Below are 24,315 nucleotides of genomic sequence, written 5' to 3' on the forward strand. Positions count from 1 at the left end.
GGTGAGGATGGGGAGCAACTAGAACTCTTATATGTTACTGATAGGAATGTAGGATGGTGTAACTTTGAAATAGTTTGACTTAAAAAAAATACATTTATTGTAACAACATAGTCATTCCACCTCTGGAATGAATCCTTTTATGTCTCCCTCAGTATTTACATACATGAATGTTTATACCAGCTGTATTTGTAATAGTTAAAAATTGGAAACAGATCAACTCAGCAGATAAGTAAATGAACAAATTATGAGGTTTATATAGTGGAATACAGCTCAGCAATAAAAATTAACAGTCTATTGATGTACGAGTACATGGTATTATAAAACTATTCATTAAAAATATTTTTGGGGACAGTCTGTTGTGCATAACATGGTATTTCCTTGTATTAATTTTCATTTTCCTAATTACTAGTAGAAGGTGAGCTTCTCTTATTATTGGTGTTTTAGGTTTCTTCTCGAGTCTTTGCCAAATTTTCTGTTGTCTTTTTCTTTTTGTATACACTGAATATTTATCATAGATGTATGTTAAAATTTTTTTCAAATCTATAGTGTATCTCTTAACTGTTCATGATTTTTTAAGTGTAAAGTTTAAATTTTAAAAAATTCATTAAATATTGCAATCTTTTTTCCTACTTTGTGCTTCAGATTCTTATTTAAGAAATCCTTCTTTTGCTGAAGACATAAAGATTCTTGTATACATATTTCTAAAAGTTTTAAGGGTTTGCTTTTCATATGTCAGTTTTTTAATCCAGCTGGAATTCATATTTGTGTGTGGCAGTGAAAAAGGCTCTGATTTTTTTTTCCTGTATGGATAATTAGTTGCCCCAAGCCATTTGTTACTGAATGTTAGCGTTGCCTCCTATTATATCATCCAAGTTGTTGGGTATGTGTAGGTCTCTTCTAGGATCTCTATTCTTTTCCATTGCTTTGCTCTATTTACACATATTTTAATTACTGTATATGAAGCCTATGCCGAGTCAGGCAGATCTCCTTTGATCTTATTCAAATTCCATTGACATTTTTGATGGAATTGCATTGAATTTATAGATTAACATGAAGAGAACTGGTTTCTTTGCAATATTGAGTCTTTCCAGTCAGAGATATGGTCTCTTAGGTGTATCCCTAGGTAGTATTGGCTGTTGTTGTGTGTGTGTTCTTTTTTTCTATTGCTGTTAGAATATAGATACATTGTTAATTTTGCTACATTGAGCTTCATTTCACCTGAGTTCTTTTAAATTCTTAATAATTAGTCCTTGGATTCTGGATTCCACATTTTGTTTTTCTAATTCTTCTTTTGTTTCTTTTTTGTGTCTTGCTGCTATTGTTTAAGCCTTACCATTTAGTATTGAATAGAAACAGTGATGGTGAGCTTCCTTATATCATACCTCATTCTAATGGATATTCTTTTTCCTGTTAAACTCAGTAATAATAATACTCTCTTATTTAGCCGCCAAGTTGTGTCTGACTCTTTGGGAGCCCATGGACTATATATATAGCCTGCCAGGCTCCTCTGTTTATGGTATTTCGCAGGCAAGAATATTGGAGTGGGTTGCCACTTCCTACATCTTACTAAGGTTGCATACTTTGTGCCAGGTCCTGTGCCAGTGATTTTTAGTATCTTGGGAAGCAGGTAGTTACCCTCATTTTTATAGATGAGGTTCAAAAAAGTAGCCTGCCAGTTACATGATTACTGAGTAGAAAGCGTGCAGATCAGTCACTGTTAGTCCTTGTGCTTTACATCGAGGAAAATCTCTCCTTGAGAAGTAGAAGGAAATACGTACTAAAATGAAATATGTACTGACGTTTTCCTTATCTATGAATTTTCTGCCTGCTCTGTGCTATAGAAACAGCACATATGTGCTCCTTCAGTGCTCACCGTCTATAGACCTTAGTTATTGCTTCCTTTTATGTCCTGTTGATATGAATAACACTATTGATTTTTAGTCTTAATTATGACTTAATTCAGAATATGTCTTATTCATTATATAAGTATATTTTTACTGTCAGAATCACCAACGGTTTCCTGTTCTATGTATTGTTTTGGATTCTTTAGACATTCGATGTCTTATTTGCCATCCAGATATGGGGAAAATTCTTGGAAATTTATCTAAATCCTCACTCTCCCCATTCATGTAAACTTTCTTTTCAGTTTTTTTTTTTAATGGAAGATTTAAACATAAACGTACCAAAGAATAGTCTAAGGAACCACCATAATTCAATATCTAGTCAACACAGGTTTTTGTTATTGTTGTTATTACTGAAGTTGGACTATCTTAAAAAAAATCAACACATCATTTTGCCTGTAAATAATTCAGGATGTGTCTACAACTAATAATTACTTTAATAACTACCATACCATTTGCATATTTTATAAAATTAGCAATGATGATGATGTCATCCAGTACTTATTTCATGTTTGGTTTTCCCCAGTTGTCTGTAAGGTATCTTTTTTTATAATTGTGTGAATATGGATCCAAACAAGGTCCATATGTTTAAACTTCTTAGTTGAACAGATTGTGGGAACCAGTGAGTTCTTTAATTTTTATTTGAAGGTGCTGTTGTTGAATTTTTTTGTGATGCAGTGTAGAACTAGAGGACGTTTGGTGTAGTTATGATACTGTCCGTGTTAAAACTTATTGACTTGCTTTGTTCACAGTTATGAGGATCTGAGCACATCCTCGTTCTATAGCCCAGCTAAGATTCTAAATTCAGTTAATTCTAAATTCAGTTTTGAAGATTTGTTCTGTAAAGCTCACATTTAAGCCTTCTTGTACTGAGCATGGAGGGACCTAAAAATTGCCAGTTTCCTAATTTCCTTGTCATTGTCGTCTGTTAGCTCATGTAGACTATTTTTTTTAATATCTGATTACAGAATCAAGCCATGTTTATTAAAGACACTTTAGAAAATGTAAGTAAAACTATATAAAGAAAGCAAATATCACCTATAATCTCCTGAGAGAAAGATACTTGTTATATTTTTTAAATTTTATTATGTTTTCATAAATTTTTATAGTTAATATCATAATATATAATATACTTTTACATAAGATTTTTCTAGACTATCTTAAGTATTTCCTTTGTCATTAAAATATTTATAAATACAGCGTGAGAATAACTATAAAGTTCATTGATTTGAATTTGTCATCATTTATTATAATTCCTTTTATTGGTTAGCTATTTCTAGATTTTTCTCTGTTATAAATAATGCTTTTGAACATTTTTGTATGCAGATATTTTATATAATGTTCACTATTGAAGAATGAAATTTCAGTGAAAAACTTTCAAAATGCTTAAAATAGTGCCTAATCCATAGAAAACACTCAAAAATATTTTGGGAAATGTAACTTGCTTTTATCACTTAATATGACCTGGAGCTCTTAACATACTCCATCCAGATTTAGCTGATGATTCTGTAAAAGAATAACTTTGTCAAAGAATATTAACACTCAGATATATTTCAATCTGTCACATCTTAAAAAACCTCGTTTTGATCTCCCTGCTCTGGCTACCACCTCATTTCTATTTACAGCAAAATTATGTGAGTTGTCTATTCTTGCTAATACCAATTTCTCTCCTTTTTTCTTTCTTAATCCCACTCCATTTAAGCTTTCACTACCACTACTCTCTATTCCTAAACCTGATAATCAGTTGTAAGGTCTCATCTTATTTTGACCTAACCTTCTCTTTGAAACGCCTTTTTGTCAGGCTTCCAAAAGATCACAGTTTTCTTTCTCACTGGCCACTGCTTCTCAGTTTCCTTCACTGGTTCTCCTGACCTTTATTTTTAATGAAAATTTTCAAAAATATGAAGTAAATAGAATATTATAACAAATCCTCGCATGTACCCCTCAATAATCATCAACATTCTGCTATTCTTGTTCAATCTCTATATCTCCAGTCATTGATTACCCCTATTTGATTTTCTTATTTATAAAAGTCATGTTTATAAGATAATTTTACGTAGATTAACATTTACCCTTTTTAAGTGAACACTTCTATAAATTTTGACAGACATATAGCATCTTATAACTATCACCACAGTCCAGACAGAATATTCCGTCACCTCAAACAGTTCCCTTTTGCCTCTTGTAGTTGGTCTCTTTTCTTCATCCCCAGACCCTGGCACCTTCTAATCTGTTTACTGTTCGTATAATTTTTGACTTTTCCAAAATGTCATGTAAGTGGAATCCCACAATATACAACATTCTGATACTAGCTGGTCTCATTCAGCTTAATATCTTGGTTCATCCAAGTTGTTGTGTGTATCCTTAGTTCATTCCTTTTTATTGCACTGTAGAATTCAGTTGTATGAATATACCACAGTTTATCCATTGACTCATTGAAGGATATTTAGGTTGTTTCCTTTTTTCCTTTGGCAGTTATGAACAGATCAGCTGTAAACATTCTCACACAGGTTTTGTATGAATGTAGATTTTCTTTTCTTTAAGTTAAATAGCTAGGAGTGCGATTGCTGGGTCATATGATAAGTGTATTTTAACTGTGTAAGAAACTGCCCAACTACTATCCAGAGTAGCTTTACCAATGTATGAGAGTTCCAGTTGCCCCATATCTTTGCCAGAAGTATCAATATTTTATATTTTAAACCTTAGCCCATTTAAAAATTGTATTATTTTATTATCATTGAGTTTTGAGAGTTGTTTATTCTGAATACAAATCATTTGTTGGATACATAATTTGCATATATTTTCTTCCATCTGGTAGCTTATCTTTTTATTTTAGCAGTGTCTTTTGCAAAACAAAAGATTTTAATTTTGATAAAGTCCAACTTGTTGATTTTTTTCCTTTTTTATGTTGTGATTTTGGTATCTTTAGAGAACCCTTTACCTAATCTCAGGTCACAAAGATTTACTGCTTCTGTGTTTTCTAATAAACGTTTAAGTTTTACATTTTTCATTTAGATCAATCCATTTTGAGTTCATTTTTGTGTAAGTATAAGGTTAAAGTCAGTATTCTTTTATTTTGCATATAAATGTGCAGTGACTTCTGTACCATTTGTTGAAAAGGCTGTACTTCCTCCATTAAATTGCCTTTGCATCTTTGTGAAAAAACAGTATGTTTGTATGGATCTGTTTCTGTACTCTGTTGTTCTATTCATCTGTATGTTCTTTCCTTCACCAATTCTATACTATCTTGATTACTTTATAGTAAGTCTTTATAGTAACTTTATAGTAAGTCTTAAAATTGGTAATATAGTTCCTACAACTTTGTTTGTAAAAATCGTTTTCCCTATTTTGCTCCTTTGCCTTTCCATATAAATATTAGAATTAGCTTGTCTGTGTCTACAAAAAATCCTGCTGGAATTTTGAGTAGACTTACACTAAATCCACGGAGAAGGCAATGGCACCCCACTCCATTGCTTATATAGGGTATTCTCACGCGAAAAATTCGAAAAATGGGAGTTTCCGGGTTGGGAGACGTCTAATTGGTTACCGTCTGTGGAAGGGTTAGGTGTTGGGTTCTGATTGGTTTTCTTATTTCCACAGTAAATCATCACAAATGTAACTCATTACTTCCAAGGTAAATCACAGAGGTAAATCATTACTTCCAAGGTAAATCACAAATTCTTGAACTTAAAGTCAGGAGGTTTAACCTAAGGACTGATTGGCTCGCGCACAGTGGGGCAAGTTTAGGCAATATCCAAAGTCTAAGTCTGTTTGCCCGGAACTTTTACAAAATGGAGTTCTTTTACAAGATGGAATAGCTTAGGCTCTTCAGTAGCTTAGTCAATAAAGAATCTGCCTGCAGTGCAGGAGACTAGGTTTGATCCCTGGGTTGGGAAGATCCCCTAGAGAAGGAAATGGCAACCCACTCCAGTATCCTTGCCTGGAAAATCTCATGGACAGAGGAGCCTGGTGGGCCCCAGTCCATGGGGTCGCAAAGAGTCGGGTACGACTGAGTGGCTAACACTTAGTTACTTACACTAAATCTGTGTTGACTCTTCTAGTCTGTGACATAGACTAGAAAATGGTATATCTCCTTATTTATTTAGGTCTCATTTTTTTCATCAGTGTTTTGTAGTTTTCAGGATTCAGACCCTTACATGTTTTGCAAAATACATGCCTAATTATTTAATTTTGGTGGGCAACAATCATAAATGGTACTGTTTTTTAAGTTTTGGTTTTCAGTTACTCATTGTTAGTATATGTAAATTTTATTGACTTGGCAGTGTTGATTTTATGTCCTGTGATCTAAGCATCTAAAAATGTTTACAAGTTCTAGGTTTGGAGTGGTTTTGTGTGTGTGTGTGTGAATTCCTTGATATTTTATAGGTGCACAATTATGTTGCCTGTGATGGGAAACAGATTTTATTTCTTCCTTGCCAATCTGTTTACCTTTCATTTCTTTTTCTTGGCTTTTTGTACTAGCTGGGACTTTAGTATGATTTTGAATACCAGTGGCAGTGGTGGACAGCCTTGCCTTTTTTCTAATCTAAGGGAGAAGGCATCAGTCTATAGGTTTGTTATAAATGCCTTCTATCTATAAAGACAAGAGGAAATTTCTTTCTATTCCTAGTTTGTTGACAGTTTTTATTATGAGTGGTCTTAGAAAAACAGAAGACTGGTTCTTCTTGCTTCTTCTGTCTGCCTTCTGATGGAGGAGGCTAAGAGACTTGTGTAAGCTTCCTGATAGGAGGGACTGGGTCTTGCTTTGGTGGGCAAGGCCTTCTTCAATAAAGATGATTAAATCCAATTATCTGCTGATGGGTGGGGTTGTGTTCCCTCCCTGGGAGTTGTTTGGCCTGAGGTGACCCAGCCCTAGAGTCAACAGGCTCTGTGGTAAGGTTAATGGTGACCTCCAAGAGGAAGTAAGCCAGGGAGGGACCTTCTCAAACTACTGCTGCCAATGCCCCTGTTCCTGTGGTGAGCCCCTGCGGACCCTCACTGCTACAGGAGACTCTCCAAACACTAACAGGTAGTTTTGGTTCAGTCTCCTGTGGGGTCACTGTTCCTTTCCTCTGGGTCTTGGTGTGTGCAAGATTTTGTTTGTGCCCCCCATGACTGGGGTCTCTGTTTACCCCAGTCCTGTGGAAGTCCTATAATCAAATCCCACTGGCCTTCAAGGACAAGATTCCCTGGGATTCCTAGTCTCTGTCAGATAACCAGGCTGGGAAGCCTGACGTGGGGTTCGGAACCTTCACAACAGTGGGAGAACTTCTTTGGTATTATTGTTCTCAGTTTGTAGATCACTCAACTGGCAGTTATGGTGTTTGATTTTATCATGATTGCATCCCTCCTGCCATCTTGCGGGGGCTTTTCCTTTGTCTTTGGACGTGGGTATCTTTTTTTGGTGGGTTCTGAGACCATTTACCACAGATTGGGACTTGAACCCAGCCAAAACCCTTCTTGGGACTTGAACCCACGTGGCTGGGACTCAAACCCAGCCAAAACCCACAGTACCTGGTTTCAGGACCTAATGAAGCTCAGGTTCTTGATGTCTCATCACAGAAAGAATTCAGTGGGAGACAGAGTGATAGGTAAGTGGATTTATTCAGATAGAGACAGAAGCACACTGCACAGAGTGTGGGCCACTGCAGAGAGTGAATGTGGTGGCTGTGAAGTGTGGCGCGGTTTGTTTTTATAGGCTGGGTAATTTCTTATGCTAATGAGTGGAAGGACTGTTTCAACTATTTTGGGGAAAGGGCGGAGATTTCCTGGATTTGGGCCACTGCCCACTCCTTGGTCTTTTAACAGTGTCTTGGAACTGTCACCTCTGGGTGTGTCATTTCACTTGCTGATTCAGGATCAAGGTATAGTCTTGTCTGCTATCTTGGTCCCATTTGATTCTAATCAGTTTATGTTGTGTCCTTGGGCTATGTCATTCTTTCGAAAGTTGTGCCCTCCTGTTACATACTGTTCCAGTATCCTCCTGTCGATGGATGTTCACCAGCTAGCTGCGACTTTGGTGCCCTCACGGGAAGAGATGAGCATACATCCTTTGACTCCACTATGTTAAACTAGAGACCTAAAATGTGGTGTTTAATTTCTTAGCGTGTGGAGATGGACCTGATATATATTTATTATTGATTTCTAATTTAATTGCTTCTATCACCAGTCACATCCACAACTGGGTATTGTTTTTGCTTTGGCTCCATCCCTTCATTCTTTCTGGAGTTATTTCTCCACTGATCTCCAGTAGCATATTGGGCACCTAATGACCGGGGGAGTTCCTCTTTTGGTATCCTATCATTTTGCCTTTTCATACTGTTCATGGGGTTCTCAAGGCAAGAATACTGAAGTGGCTTGCCATTCCCTTCTCCAATGGACCACATTCTGTCAGACCTCTCCACCATGACCCGCCCTTCTTGGGTTGCCCCTCAGGCATGGCTTGGTTTCAATAGACAATGCTGTGGTCCTAGTGTGATTAGATTGACCAGTTTTCTGTGAGTATGGTTTCAGTGTGTCTGCCCTCTGATGCCCTCTTGCAACACCTACCGTCTTACTTGGGTTTCTCTTACCTTGGGCGTGGGGTATGTCTTCACGGCTGCTCCAGCAAAGTGCAGCCGCTGCTCCTTACCTTGGACGAGGGGGTATCTCCTTACCGCCGCTGTTCCTGACCTTCAACGTGGGATAGCTCCTCTAGGCCCTCCTGTGCCTGCACAGCCACCGCTCATCACCAGATGGTCAACACCGAAATCAGATTGATTATATTCTTTGTAGCCAAAGATGGAGAAGCTCTATACAGTCAACAAAAACAAGACCAGGAGCTGACTGGCTCAGATCATGAACTCCTTATTACCAAATTCAGACTCAAATTGAAGAAAGTAGGGAAAAACGCTAGACCATTCAGGTATGACCTAAATCAAATCCCTTATGATTATACAGTGGAAGTGAGAAATAGATTTAAGGGCCTAGATCTGATAGATAGAGTGCCTGATGAACTATGGATGGAAGTTCGTGACATTGTATAGGAGACAGGGATCAAGACCATCCCCATGGAAAAGAAATACAAAAAAGCAAAATGGCTGTTTGGGGAGGCCTTACAAATAGCTGTGAAAAGAAGAGGGGCGAAAAGCAAAGGAGAAAAGGAAAGATATAAGCATCTGAATGCAGAGTTCCAAAGAATAGCAAGAAGAGATAAGAAAGCCTTCTTCAGCGATCAATGCAAAGAAATAGAGGAAAACAACAGAATGGGAAAGACTAGAGATCTCTTCAAGAAAATTAGAGATACCAAGGGAACATTTCATGCAAAGATGGGCTCAATAAAGGACAGAAATGGTCTGGACCTAACAGAAGCAGAAGATATTAAGAAGAGGTGGCAAGAATACACAGAACTATACAAAAAAGATCTTCACGACCCAGATAATCATGATGGTGTGATCACTAATCTGGAGTCCGACATCCTGGAATGTGAAGTCAAGTGGGCCTTAGAAAGCATCACTATGAACAAAGCTAGTGGAGGTGATGGAATTCCAGTTGAGCTATTTCAAATCCTGAAAGATGATGCTGTGAAAGTGCTGCACTCAGTATGCCAGCAAATTTGGAAAACTCAGCAGTGGCCACAGGACTGGAAAAGGTCAGTTTTCATTCCAGTTCCAAAGAAAGGCAATGCCAAAGAATGCTCAAACTACCACACAGTTGCACTCATCTCACCTGCTAGTGAAGTAATGCTCAAAATTCTCCAAGCCAGGCTTCAGCAATACGTGAACCGTGAACTCCCTGATGTTCAAGCTGGTTTTAGAAAAGGCAGAGGAACCAGAGATCAAATTGCCAACATCTGCTGGATAATGGAAAAAGCAAGAGAGTTCCAGAAAAACATCTATTTCTGCTTTATTGACTATGCCAAAGCCTTTGACTGTGTGGATCACAATAAACTGTGGGAAATTCTTCAAGAGATGGGAATACCAGACCACCTAACCTGCCTCTTGAGAAATCTGTATGCAGGTCAGGAAGCAACAGTTAGAACTGGACATGGAACAATAGACTGGTTCCAAATAGGAAAAGGAGTACATCAAGGCTGTATATTGTCATCCTGCTTATTTAACTTGAATGCAGAGTACATCATGAGAAATGCTGAACTGGAAGCAACACAAGCTGGAATCAAGATTGCCGGGAGAAATATCAATCACCGCAGATATGCAGATGACACCACCCTTATGGCAGAAAGTGAAGAGGAACTAAAAAGCCTCTTGATGAAAGTGAAAGAGGAGAGCGAAAATGTTGGCTTAAAGCTCAACATTCAGAAAACAAAGATCATGGCATCTGGTCCCATCACTTCATGGGAAATAGATGGGGAAACAGTAGAAACAGTGTCAGACTTTATTTTGGCGGTTCCAAAATTACTGCAGATGGTGATTGCAGCCATGAAATTAAAAGACACTTACTCCTTGGAAGAAAAGTTATGACCAACCTAGATAGCATATTCAAAAGCAGAGACATGACTTTGCCAACAAAGTTCCGTCTAGTCAAGGCTATGGTTTTTCCTGTGGTCATGTATGGATGTGAGAGCTGGACTGTGAAGAAGGCTGAGCCCCGAAGAATTGATGCTTTTGAACTGTGGTGTTGGAGAAGACTCTTGAGAGTCCCTCGGACTGCAAGGAGATCCAACCAGTCCATCCTAAAGGAAATCAGCCCTGGGATTTCTTTGGAAGGAATGATGCTAAAGCTGAAACTCCAGTACTTTGGCCACCTCATGCAAAGAGTTGACTCATTGGAAAAGACTCTGATACTGGGAGGGATTGGGGGCAGGAGGAGAAGGGTCCGACCAAGGATGAGATGGCTGGATGGCATCACTGACTCGATGGATGTGAGTCTGAGTGAACTCCAGGAGATGGTGATGAACAGGGAGGCCTGGTGTGCTGCGATTCATGGGGTCGCAAAGAGTCGGGCACGACTGAGCGACTGAACTGAACTGAACTGAATTGCATTTTGGTGAGAGAAGATGGCTTCCCTTGTGGCTCAGCTGGTAAAGAATTCGCCTGCAAAGTGGGAGACCTGGGTTCCATCCCTGGGTTGGGAAGATCACAGGAGAAGGGAAAGGCTACCCACTCCAGTATTCTGGCCTGGAGAATTCCATAGACTGTACAGTCCATGGGGTCGCAAAGAGTTGGACACGAATGAACGACTTTCAGAGAAGATACTTTGTATGATTTCAGGATTTTTTTAAATTTGTTCAAGTTGTTTTATGATTTGGCATATATGGTCTATCTTGGTGATGTTTCATGAGCACTTGAAAAGAGTATGCATTTTGTTTATAGTTGGAGTGTTTTGTAAATGTCAACTAGGTCCTGTTGTTTGTTGATTTTATTCAGTTCTTTCTGTATCCTTGCTAATTTTTTTAAGTAATTTTTAAACTTTATTCATTTTTGGCTGTGCTGGGTCTTCATTGCTGTGAGAACTTTCCTCTAGCTATTCCAAGTAAGGGCTTCTCTCTAGTTGTAGTGCTGGGGCTTCCCATTGCATTAGCTTCTCTTGTTGCAGGGTACAGACTCTAGGCACATGAACCTCAGTAGTTGAGGCACACAGGCTCAATAGTTTCAGCTCCCAGGCTCTCAAGTACAGGCTCAGTAGCTGTGGCCCATGTGCTTAGTTGCTCTGCAGCATGTGGGATTTTCCCTGACCAGGGATCAAACCGATGTTTCCTGCATTGGCAAGTGGATTCTTCACCCTTGAGCCACCAGGGAAGCCCTTTATCCTTGCTGATTTTCGATCTAATGGTTCTGTCTATTCCTAAAAGAAGGGTGTTGAAATATTTAGTTGTAATTGTGCATGTCTGTTTTTCATTTCAGGACTTCCCTGGGTCTCAGCAGGAAAGAATTTGCCTGCTATGTGGGAGACATGGGTTCAGTCCCTGGGTTGGGAAGATCCCCTGGAAAAGGAAATGGCCACGTAGTCCAGAGGTTGCCTGGGAAATCCCATGGACAGAGGAGCCTGGCAGGCTGCAGGCCATGGGGTCACAAAAGAGTCAGACATGACTCAGCAAGTGACCAACAACAACAATATTTCATTTCAGTTATTAGTTTTTGTTTTGTGTGTTATGAAGCTGTGTTGGTAGACATTTATAATTGTTGTCATCTTGGTGAATTGTCCCTTTTTATCATAATGTCTACTTTGTCTGATACTGATTTAGCCCTTCCAGCTTTTTTTGGCTAGTATTTGTATAGTGTATCTTTTTCAACCTTTTAGAATTTAAATTGATACTTGTTTTTTGGAACAATTTTAGGTTTACAGAAAAATTGAGCAGAAAGTACACAGAGTCCCATATGCCATTCTTCTCCAATAGACACATGGTTTCCCTGTTAACACATTATTTACGGGGGAATTTTTCAGAAACTAATGCCTGTGGCTGGCAATTTGTTACGTAAGTGAATACTGAAAAATCTCCAGTCAGTAACACTTGGATAACAAAAGACATATTCATACATCTCTGGTCAATAATGTGTTAATAACCATTTTGCTTTACTGTGGTATATGAGTTACAGTTGATGAGCCAATAGTGACATGTAATTGTTAACTAAAGTCTGTAGTTTAATTTAGGTTTCACTCTTTGTATTGTACAGTTCTCTGGGTTTTGACAAATACATGTCATGTATCCACTATTAAAATATCATACAGAATAGTTTATTCCATTTCCTTTTAACTGACCTATATCACTATATTTGAAGTGGCTTTGTAATTTATTTGAACAGTCTCTCTATAATTGGCATATTTAGACCATTTACATTTAATGTAATTACAGATATTTTAGATTTAGGTGTATCATCTAATTTGGTTTTTGTTGTTGCTTCTGTTTTTAAACTGTGAGGATCCCCTCTTCCTGCCTTTTGAGTCATTTGAACATTTTGTAGTATTTCGTTTTAATCATTCATGTTTGTCTTCTAATTATTCATGTTTGTCTTTAAGGTTTTGGCCATCTTTGTATAATTTTTTATTGGTTGCTCTAGGGATCTATCTCTTGCTCTTTTTTCTCTCAAAATACACATGCAAACACAAATACACACATACGTATGTGTATGTGCAGTGCATGTCTCTCAGTGGTGTCCGGCTCTTTGGGACCCCATGGACTATACAGTCCATGGAATTCTCCAGGCCAGAATACTAGAGTGGGTAGCCTTTCTATGCACACCTAACTTTAATCTACTTAGACTCACTATTTCACCATTTCAGTTGGAATGTCAAAACCTTTCCAGGTTCCTAATGTTACAGTTGTCCTGTCCATTACGATTATCTGCTGCTGCTGCTAAGTCACTTCAGTCGTGTCTGACTCCGTGTGACCGCATAGACGGCAGCCACCAGGCTCCCTCGTCCCTGGGATTCTCCAGGCAAGAACTATGGAGTGGGTTGCCATTTCCTTCTCCAGTGCATGAAAGTGAAAAGTGAAAGTGAAGTCGCTCAGTCATGTCCAACTCTTAGTGACCCCATGGACTGCAGCCTACCAGGCTCCTTACATTTATCTACATACATTGAAAACTTAATGAGATAATCTTATAGTTCTTGTTTTCAAACATCAAAATATGTTTTAAAGAACTAAATAGGAGAAGAATATTATATGTAACTAGACGTCTAGCATTTTTGTTTTTCTTTCCTCATTCCTGGTATTCCACGTCTTTCTGTATTGTTTCCCACTTTTCTGAACTATCTTCGTTGGTCATTGTAGAGTAGGTTTGCTGACAGTTCTCTTAATTTTTCTTCATCTGAGAATGTCTTTTGTCATTTTTATTACTTAAGGGTCTTTTCTCTGGACACATGATTCTGTGTTTATGGTTCTTTCCTTTAAGCACGTTAAGAATGTTGTTCTACTTTGTTCTAGTTTTAATAGGTTCTGATGAGAAATATGCAGTCATTCAGGTCATTGTTCCCTTAGTAAGTCCTGCATCATTTCTGTCTTATTACTTGCCAAGATTTGTTCTTTGTCTGTAGTTTTTAACCTGTTAGATTGTGATGAATCCAGGAGTGGATTTTATTGTGTTTATCCTGTTTGGGGATTTCTGAGCTTCTTAACTCTGTAGGTTTATGTCTTCTGTCAAGTTTGTGAAGCTTGCAGCCATTATTTCTTAAATTGTTTCACCACACTTTCTCCCCTGCTTCTGGGATACAGATAGCCCAGATATTAGGCCTTTTTGTATTATTTTACAGGCCTGTGATAATCTGTACTTCCTACCTCACTCTTTTCTCTCTTTATTGTACATATTTGATATTGATTCATATTTGGTATTTCTATTGGAATTTGATCTGTCTTCAGATTCACTGACTCCTGTCTCATTTCTGTTCTGCTATTGAACTCATCAAGTGAGTGTATATGTTTTTGTTGCTTATTTTTTAGTTCTAAAATTTCCATTTGGTTCCTTTTTATAGCTTCTGTTTCTTTCCTGAAACATTCTGTTAGTTTCAGGAGTGATTTCTCTACATTTTGACAACATTTTTTGTAATAGATGATTTAATAGCTGTCAGAGAATTTCTTCATATATGTCAACTTCATGTTGCATCTATTCATCTCTCTTCGTATACAGATTGAGATTATTTTGCTTCTTTGTATTCTAAGTAATTTTGGATCATATCCTGAAATTTTTGAATATTATAAGGATCTGGATCTTGTTAAACGCTGTGGCAAATGTTGTCTTTTATTTTAGCAGACACTTGACCTGGTTGAGTTCAGCTTACAAATTCTGTCCAGCCGCCAGTGGATGGTGATTCCAATTGTTTCAGTTTTCTTAGCTTTTGCAGTGCTATTTAGATCTGCTTTGCATGTGCGCTACCCATTAACTCATATGGGACTTGTGTGTGTATTAATTGCTCAGTTGTATCCGACTGTTTGTGATCCCATGGACTGTAGCTCACCAGGTTCCTCTGTGCATGGAATTCTCTGGGCAAGAATGCTGGAGTGGGTTGCCATTCTTTCCTCCAGGGGATCTTGCCAACCCAGGGAGTGAACCTGGGTCTCCCATATTGCAGGTGGATTCTTTACCATTTGAGCCACCAGGAAAGCCCCCATATGGGACTTGGTTGGTGGCTATTCTCATAGTTCAAACAGTTAGGAGATACATGGTGAATTATTTTGGATATGAAAGGTCATTATGAGAATATCTCAAATAGTTCTGAAAAGAAGGTATACATACTGTAGCACGTATGTACTAAATCTGTATGTGAATCTGGGTGACTTGTACTATTTTTGCAAATCTCTGTATGTTAGAAACTTCTCAAACAAAAATTTGGAGGCAGAAAAAATACATACATACATACATATATATATATATATATATATATATATATATATATATATATATATATATGTCAGAAACATGTGGTCCATTTGGCCCTTCAGGATCAGCTTTTTCAAAACCCCCAGTGACTTCTCATCTCATTCAGAGTAAAAGCCAGATTCCTCCCTTTTTTTCCTTCTTCCATATGACCTTTAATTTATTTATCTTACATTCCTAGAACTCATTGTAGTGTTTGGCCTGTAGTAAGAACACAAACACAGAACAGACATGTTTGTATGAATGACTGACTAGTTGTGTCTCTGTGACAGATGTTATTGTTTTTCTCAGGATGTCTGAACCCCACTTATATGTTACTTTGTGATTCTGCAGACCTTGCACCACCTACAATATCTGTTACTTGCCTACTCCCTTTTGTTAGGCTCTTAAAAATTAGGACCTAATTAAAAAATTTTTTTTAATTCTTAAAAATTATGTCCCAGAGCCATTCATGCTTTCAAGAACTATTACTCTTCTTTCCTGGTGTCTTTTGTACCACTTCGTTTTAATCTTTTTATCCTCATCTCCACCCATGTGCTGTACTCATTCTTTTTCATCAGTTCTGTTACTGAGTTACCTTCATGGTTTCCTCATTACACCCATTTTATGGCCAGTCTTTTCCCCATCATTCTGGGGGCAGATATGGGAGAAGGAACAGATAGCCGCTAGTATCCTGTGTTCAAACTGAAAAATGATTGTTACATATAGCTTGCTGAAAAGAAAATTCTTTTTATGTAGATTTGCCCTTAGTTTCTAAAGTCCAGCCCAGTAGCTTTTTGGCAAAGACCATTTCTCAGACTTCACTTATTTTGCAAGTGAGAAAAAGGCCAAATAAGTTTAAACGTGAGCTTATAATTCAATACACATCCGTGACTCATTATTCTTCTCTAATAAGAACTGTCTTGGCATCTCAGCATGTATAGCCAAAAAGAGCTGGTGCTGTGTCTTTAAAAACTATCCTCCGAGCAGTGTGGAAGCAGGCATGTCACTGAAGTGCTTGAATGAGAGCGAGAAGAGGAGGTAGAAGGGGGTGCTCGTATAGCCTCTGTGTGTGTGTGTGTGTGTGTGTGTGTGTGTGTGTGTGTGTCTTTCCCTGCGCGCGCACATGAGTGTGACTGTTGGCAGAGCTCTGGGTGACATCCCTCTGAACAGCTGGGCCATGGTCGGCTTCAGAGCTGCTTGTCAGAGCAATTAGCTTGCTAGAGACGCAGCAGCAAGGATCAGTAGCGTTTCATTCAAGGGTGAAGGGGGTGGGAGGGGACTGTGGGCGGGGGTAGAGGCACAGGTTTCCCAGAAGGAATTTCTTCCGGCAAAATTCCGGCAGAACAGACTCTTACAATGAGGTCTCCATTAATAATGTGAGCTCGCTGTTGGTTTAAGTGCAGATCCATCTGGGGTGAGTTTTGGATAATTTTCTGTCTTTTATATAAAAGTCCTTGAACTCCACAGACTGGGTAGGGGAAAAGCTAGAAAGATATCTTTTGTATCTTGGCCAATTTAACTGTATAATACATTTAGGGAAATAACATAATTTTCAAATGTTAAGTTTTTGAGGATTTTTGTTTTTTACCTTGAAAACATTTTTAAAATTAGGTTTGCTAGAACTTCTCTGTAGTCAGAGTCTACCTTTTCTATGGCTATTTCAAGTGATGCTTCATTCAGATTCAGCTTATGAGAATAGTGGTGATTTCTGTTCTTTTCGGTGATGCTGTTGACGCACATTGCAGGAAGCAGGGAATCCCCTATAAATATCTTTCACTGTGTCATTCCACAGCTATCCACACCCAGTTGGTAAATATGTCTCTCTGTCCTATGTCTTTACATAACTGTCCCCTAGTCTTTGAATGTGTTAAAAAGAAACATGTCGCCTTTGCTGTGTCTCGGAAGCTTTTTTGATTATGAACATCTAAGGAGAATTTATTCAGCCTTTTTAGTGAAACGTGCCTTGTGACATTGAGGTTGTCATAAGAATTTCCTGTGGGTTTACTGCTTCTTATTTTGGATTACTTGTTTGTTTCTTATAATTGGTTTGATTTTGTTTGCTGCCCTTGGTTTCTAAAGGGTGTAGAGATGGGATTCCCTCTACCTCCAGTGACGTAGTGATTTTGTTTGCAGTCTTTTTCTTCTGAAAGGGAGGGGACAGAAAGAGGAAGAAGAAAAATCCATCTGAAGCGGTGCGTTCTCCCATCTATGCCTTGATAACTGGGTACCGTTGAACAGAACTGAAGCCAGAGTGGGATGCTGTTAATAACAGGGATGCTATTTTGTTTCTTTCCTTTTAGAATAGGCTGAGCCGAAAGTCAGGATTGCTGAAGCAGAGTGCCTGAATTAACCCTTTATGTCCTGCTGCTAATGAATTTTACTTAATTGCCTTTTCTAAGTATGGAATGAAAAGGGGGCTCATAAAGAGATTTCTTGAACCTACCAAACATGAGTAATTCTAGGTGGGGTTTTGGAATTTGAAATTTTTCTACTTTATTTGCGCTGGTCCTGAGCAGGCGGTTTGTACACTGTTTCTTAGACCTCAAAAATAGATAGTTATATAAAATTGCTTGCCACAGTAGTTACAGTGAAACTCTCGGTTTGAATGTATGCAGCTAAAGCAAAGATTTAGGAAGAAATTGTTATACTCTTAGGTGTGCATCTAACTTACCTTTTTTGGGGTTAAGTTTTTGGACTTCCACTTTCTCTTTATGCAACTCTATTTTAATAATCTGATCTCTGGAGGGCTGCCTGCAGAGGCCAATGTGAACATTGTACAGTAGAGTAGAGCCTAGGAATATTTTAGGTTTGCCTGTATTTGGATCTAATATGTGTGTGGATGCAGTATGTTGAAAAGTGCCTTTAAGAACTTGCTGGCTTATTTTCTATCCTGATATTCTTTTCTTTTCTGTGGTTTCATTTATTCTAAGTTCTCCATGTGAAATGAAAAGAGTAATATCTGCTTTTAGCTTACATTATACAGCCCTATTTTTATGGTAGTTCAGTTGTATTAATATTTATTACAGCCATAAATATTTCAAACTAACAAAATTCTAATTTTATTTGGAAATAAGTAGGGGTAAGTAAAGAAATACAGTCCTCGGGTAAGCCAAGAGCATTCTGAAAGAATAACCTATTTAGAAGCTTGCAAGAGACCAGGGCTATAAGGGTTAATAGAAATTCCACCGCATCCTTGCATCTAAATGTTGCAGCAAATATGTGGATAATTTCTTGCTAGCTTTTCAGGAAACCCCTGTGGTGGACAACCCTCATTAATCGTTGCCAGGAGACTGCTCTGACGTCACTGGGAGCGGTTCCCCGTCTGCAACGAGGACAGGAATAGCCTTTGAGGGGGAAGAAAGCTGCTGTGAAGTTAAAGATGATGGTTTTGTTAACTTGGTTTTCCTTCCATTTGGGAGTGGGTGGGATAGGCCGAAAGTCTTTCTTAAATGTTTCCGTCATTAGCATTGGAAAATTTACTGAGAGATCTTTTTGTTTCAGCTAAAAGTACCTTCTTATTTAATCTTTGTTTTCTAACCATCAAGATTTTAGAAAAGGTCTAGGAAAGAAAAGCTGTGAAAAAATATTGAAATAAGATTTATTTCTTTTTATCCTTTTTTCACTCACTTCTCCCATCCCCTAAAGAAAAGGAAAAGATCAAAAACTGCTTTTGGAAAAGATGTTTAGCATCACCTTGTTTGTGATAATTAAAATATAATATATGTTGGAAGAACTTTCCAGCAAAATTGAGAGGGACTGTTTCTATGTCTAAAAGTTACCTTGTAAATACTTCTCTCAGTTCTCCTCTCCTAGCCCACCTGTGGTATGTGTGGTTAGTCGCTCAGTCATGTCTAACTCTGCTAACCTTTGGACTGTATCTTTCCAAGCTCTTCCATCCGTGAAATACTGGAGTGGTTTGCCATTTTCCTCCTTCAAAGGATCTTCCTGACCCAGAGATCGAACCGGTGCCTCCCCTGTCTCCTGCATTGCAGGCTTTACTCTGCTGAGCCGCTGGGGAAGTACCCCTAGCCCATTTACACTCACTGATTTGTAGCCTGTTTAGGAACTTCTTTTTTTGGAAAAGCATAGACTGTAGCTAAATGCTTGGACTCGGAATTTAGGCTGCCTGAGTTCAGATCCTAGGTATGCCGATTGCTGGTTTTGTGACCTTGGACAGATTACTCAACTGCTCCACTTCTACATATGTAAAATACATGAAATGAAGATAATAATAGTATCCATCTCCTAGGCAATGGCACCCCACTCTAGTACTCTTGCCTGGAAAATCCCATGGATGGAGGAGGCTGGAAGGCTGCGGTCCATGGGGTCGCTGAGGGTCGGACAGGACTGAGCTACTTCACTTTCACTTTTCCCTTTCATGCATTGGAGAAGGAAATGGCAACCCACTCCAGTATTCTTGCCTGGAGAATCCCAGGGACGGGGGAGGCTGGTGGGCTGCCGTCTGTGGGGTCGCACAGAGTCGGACACGACTGAAGTGACTTAGCAGCAGCAGGATTGTTTTGAAGATTGAGAGTTAATTCATGTAAAACCTTTAAGATAGCTTCCTGGACTTAAGTGACTGTTTCCTTTGCCATGTTAAAAAATTCTAGGATCGTAAATGGACCAGATATCAAATCACAAATATTAAAATACCCAGTATGCCCACGTCCGTTTACCTTCTTTTAATTTTATATTAAAGACTTAGAGTATTACTCTTTTGTGGTTTTTGAGGCTTCCCCCTTTTGGATTGCTCTCTAAACTACCAATGTATACTGACGATAGCTAGTAATGTGTGTAACATTTACTGTGAAGAAAACAGCTTTATATGTAAAGTTTTCTTTCCTCCCTATTAATTTTCTTAGGCCAGTGAGTTTTAAGGAGTACTGGGTACATATCTTTTCTAGTGGACTATATGGGGAAGGAGAGTTAATATTATTAAAAAGGAAGGTGTAAGTTGAAGAAAAATAAAAAGTAAGAAGCACTGCCCAGGTGAATGTCCTCAAAGTCCAGCCACTGCCAAAGGATGTGCTAAGTGGACACTATGTGTTGCTGGGGGAACGTTGAGAAACACTATAATTAGATAATGTGACTGGCCTTGCTTCTGGAATGAACTAAGGGGGAAAATTTTTTATCTTCAAGACTCTTGGACATATTTATCCTATGGCGTTGATGAGAAATGTGAATAAAGATGTAGGTGCACAGATACCCATCACAGCCTTATTTTATTATAAAAATAAACAGCTTCCTGAATATCTAGTAAGAAGGAAATGGTTAAATAAATCATGGTACCAGTATGTAGTAGAATATTGGATAGTTGGTAAAAGTAATTAATAATGGTAGAAATGGTCACAGTTGTAGTAGTAGAAAAAAGCATGGTATTTTAAAAATGTTCTGTATACTGTAAATTACATAAAAATTGTTAGGTGTAGAAACATCCAAATGTATCCAAACATCCAAATTCCATTTGAATATGGAGACCAAGTTTTAAAAAGCATACCTGAAAACATTGGTGTTATTAGTAGCAGTTATCTCTGAGCTACAGAATATGGCTGATTTTTCTTTTCTATTTCTACTTGTGTGTCTTTTCTATAAGTATAAAGCCTATGTGTGTGCTTAGTCGCTCAGTCATGTCTGACTCTTTGCGACCCCATGGACTGTAGCCCACCATGCTCCTCTGTCCATGGGGATTCTCCAGGCAGGAATACTGGAGTGGGTTGCCATGCTCTCCTCCAGGGGTAACTTTCTGATCCAGGAACTGAACCGGGGTCTCCTGCATTGCAGGTAGATTCTTTTACCAGCTGAGCTACCAGGGAAGCCCATAAAGCCTATAGTACTTCTCTAATCATAAAAGTCTTTCTGTTAGCATCTGAAAGTAAAATTTCAGAATCTGTTAAAGTGAAAATAAATGATGATGTGTAAATTCCTAAGCATAGTGTTTGGAATGCAGTAAATGCTTGATAAACAATAGCTCCTATGTACTGAGGCAGATCACCTCCTGGATCAGAACCCTTTCATACTGGACAGAAGCATCGGTGAGACATATAGCATTTTGTCTGGCCTAGGATATTAAAACAAAACAACTTTTAGGACCAGAGTGAAGTGTTTTGGTGTTCTCATATGAAGGTGTAAAGGCAACTGATGTAGAGGGGGCCTAGTAATGATTTTTCTGCAGTGATTTAAAATTTTTTTAGCTTTGATATAATTTATGAGTCCCACTACAGGTTGCTTTTATCCCCTGTTGCTGGGTTGTCTCCTTAAAAATTCTTAGGAAGCTTGAAACAGTTAAGAATTTCCGTTGATTCTCATGTTAGTCTGCTCTTATGGACCTCTTGGAACTCAGCTGATGATAAAAAAAGAAATGTAGACTTCCATCTACTTTGGACATGCTTGGGAACTGAGATGTTAGTCACAGAAAAAATGACTATAGTCTTAACATCATGGCTTGTGTGCCTGAGGCCATTTTCTCTTCCAGAAGGCACAATAAGGTGAATGTACTTAATACTACTGAAGTTTACACTTAAAAATTATTGAAATGGTAATTTTTATGTTACGTGTATTTTACCACTGTTAAAACCAAAAACCCAACAGTGTGAACCAAATGAAAATGTACAGTTTCCCAGCTGTTTCTGCCCTGACACCTCAGATTCTGTCTACTTGTTAGCATTCACTTACCTCCATATACCAAAAGATATGGCCCAGAGTTGCTTATTACAGAGATATTGTATCACTTACTAGCAAAAAGCATGTGAGGAAAGGGGGATACCTTATAATACATCAGGTGGGTTTTAGAATATTAATGAGCACCACTAGGGAGAAGGATGTGCTTTTTGGTCTAGTCTCTGTATCTAGTTTATAATTGTCTTGAATCCTCTTTACTTCAAGGAGGTCTGCAACTGAGGGTGAAGGAATTGGGACATATAGACTGTGAAGAGCAAATATATTACAGTAGATCTTCCCTATCCACGGGGGATATGTTCCAAGACCCCGCTGTGGATTCCTGAAACCTGGATAGTACCAGGCAAAGTATATGCTATATACTTTTTTTTAGGCATCCATACCTATGAAAAAGTTTAATTTATAAATTAGACATAGTAGGAGATTAACAAAGGCAATTATATTAGTAAAAGTTTTCTCTCTCTTAGAATATCTTATTGTACAAATGTAATACCTTTTCCACCTTAAGTACTAAGCACTTACAGTGCTTAGCACTTATAATGCACTGGCCATAACTTTTACAGTGACAGCAAAATTAGCACAGTTTTATTTTTCCTTTTTCACAATTTCACAGACGATTCATTCTTAGCGACCTCAGCGTGGTTTTTTTTTTTTTCCCCTTATTAAGTTGAGAACTTTTACCTTTTCACCTAAAGGAAGCACTTTATGGCTTCTCTTTGGCATATCCAAATTGCCAGCATTACTACTTGTGTTTTAAGACCATTATTAAGTAAAATAGGGCTTATATGAACGCTAGTATTTGTGATACCATGACGGTCGATCTGCTAACTGAGAAGACTACTAAGTGACAGGTGGGATATGATGGACAAAGGGATGATGCCTGTCTTGGGCAGGACTTAATGGGGTGGCTGGAGATTTCATCGTGCTATTCAGAACAGCACTTATGAATTGTTTATTTCAGGAATTTTCCATTCAATATTTTTGGACTACAGTTGACTGGGTAACTGAAACCATGGAAAGCAAAGCTACAGAATTGGGAGTGGGATTCGGAAACTACTGCATTTCCTCCTTTGGACATAGCAGTTTTTTCTCTATGGATAGTGGAGGCTGATGAGGGAGGGGAGTGTTCAAAAGAGGACAGATACAGAATTACAGAAACTGTATAAACGGACTGATTTGAGAATATCAAAAACAAGAGCCTGAAATCTGTGGAGTTTGATGTTCGTTTTAACATTTCAAAGAAAGTTATGGGAAACTTAAAAAAGTTGTCCTCAGTTGCTTTAGTCGTGTCCTCCTCTTTGTGACCCCGTGGTCTATAGCCAGGCTTCTCTGTCCATGGGATTCTCCAGGCAAGAATACTTGTGTGGGTTACCATGCCCTCCTCCAGGGGATCTTCCTGAGCCAGGGATCAAACCCACATCTCTTGCATCTTCTGCATTGGCAGGCAGATTCTTGACCTACTCAGCCACCTGGGAAGCCCCCTTGCAAAGGTTGGGAGAATTTTTTTTTTTTTTTAATATAGCTGCTTTATACTGCTGTGTCAGTTTATGCTGTACAGCAAAGTGAATCAGTTATACATATACATATATCCCCTCTTTTTGGATTTCCTTCCCATTTAAGTCACCACGGAGCACCAAGTAGAGTTCCTTGTGCTACACAGTAGGTTCTCATTAGTTGTCTATTTTATACATAGTTGTGTATGTTTATATGTCAGTCCCAACCTCCCAATTCATCCCACCCACCCCTTTCCACCTTGACATCCATACAGTTTGTTCTCTATGTCTGTGTCTCTATTTCAGCTTTGCAAATAAGATCATCTGTATCATTTTTTTAAGATTCCATTAATGTGCAATATTTATTTTTCTCTTTCTGACTTACTTCACTCTTTATGATAGTCACTATGTCTGTACATGTCAGCAGATGACACAGTTTCATTACAGTGATTAGCAGTCTTAAAATGTTTAGCTTTCTCCATACATTGTGGCACGGGACACTTCAATATTGGAATTTCAGCTAGGCAGCACTTTACTTGTACTAATCCCACAATTTTTCCTACTGATGATTTTTCACAGTGCAAAGATTCCTGAATTTCTCCTTTGAAGCTAAACAAGAGACGATTTCTGGAGTTTGGGAGATCCCTCGTTATTTGCATAGATTCATTGTGATTGCTATTCACTTTCTTTCCCCTACTATTCATTTTTAGTGTATCAGCATTTCTTATTTGCCTATGAAGACTATTTTTTGACAATATTTGCAGCAGTTTCTGTGGAAAATGTTTTATTTTAAAAAAAAAGGTGGCGGCAAGGGGAATTTCATCTTGTAGCTTAGTGATAGAGCCTGTTGCCATGGAGTCCTGGATCAGATTGGCTGACCCTGGGCCAATGAGCAGTTAGAACATAAATACATCAACATTTAACCTTGCAGAATTCATTTATTCAGTGATATAT

The 24,315-nt window shown here is 38.3% G+C and overlaps 1 protein-coding gene across 13 annotated transcripts in view; it reads left to right on the forward strand.

Annotated features, from left to right (window-relative positions):
- Positions 1–24,315, forward strand: part of R3HDM2 (R3H domain containing 2) — a 162,463-nt gene that overhangs the window by 80,114 nt on the left and 58,034 nt on the right. The window lies entirely within an intron of this gene.

Source organism: Capra hircus, chromosome 5 (assembly GCF_001704415.2).
Source record: "Capra hircus breed San Clemente chromosome 5, ASM170441v1, whole genome shotgun sequence".
Classification (NCBI taxonomy): domain Eukaryota; kingdom Metazoa; phylum Chordata; class Mammalia; order Artiodactyla; family Bovidae; genus Capra; species Capra hircus.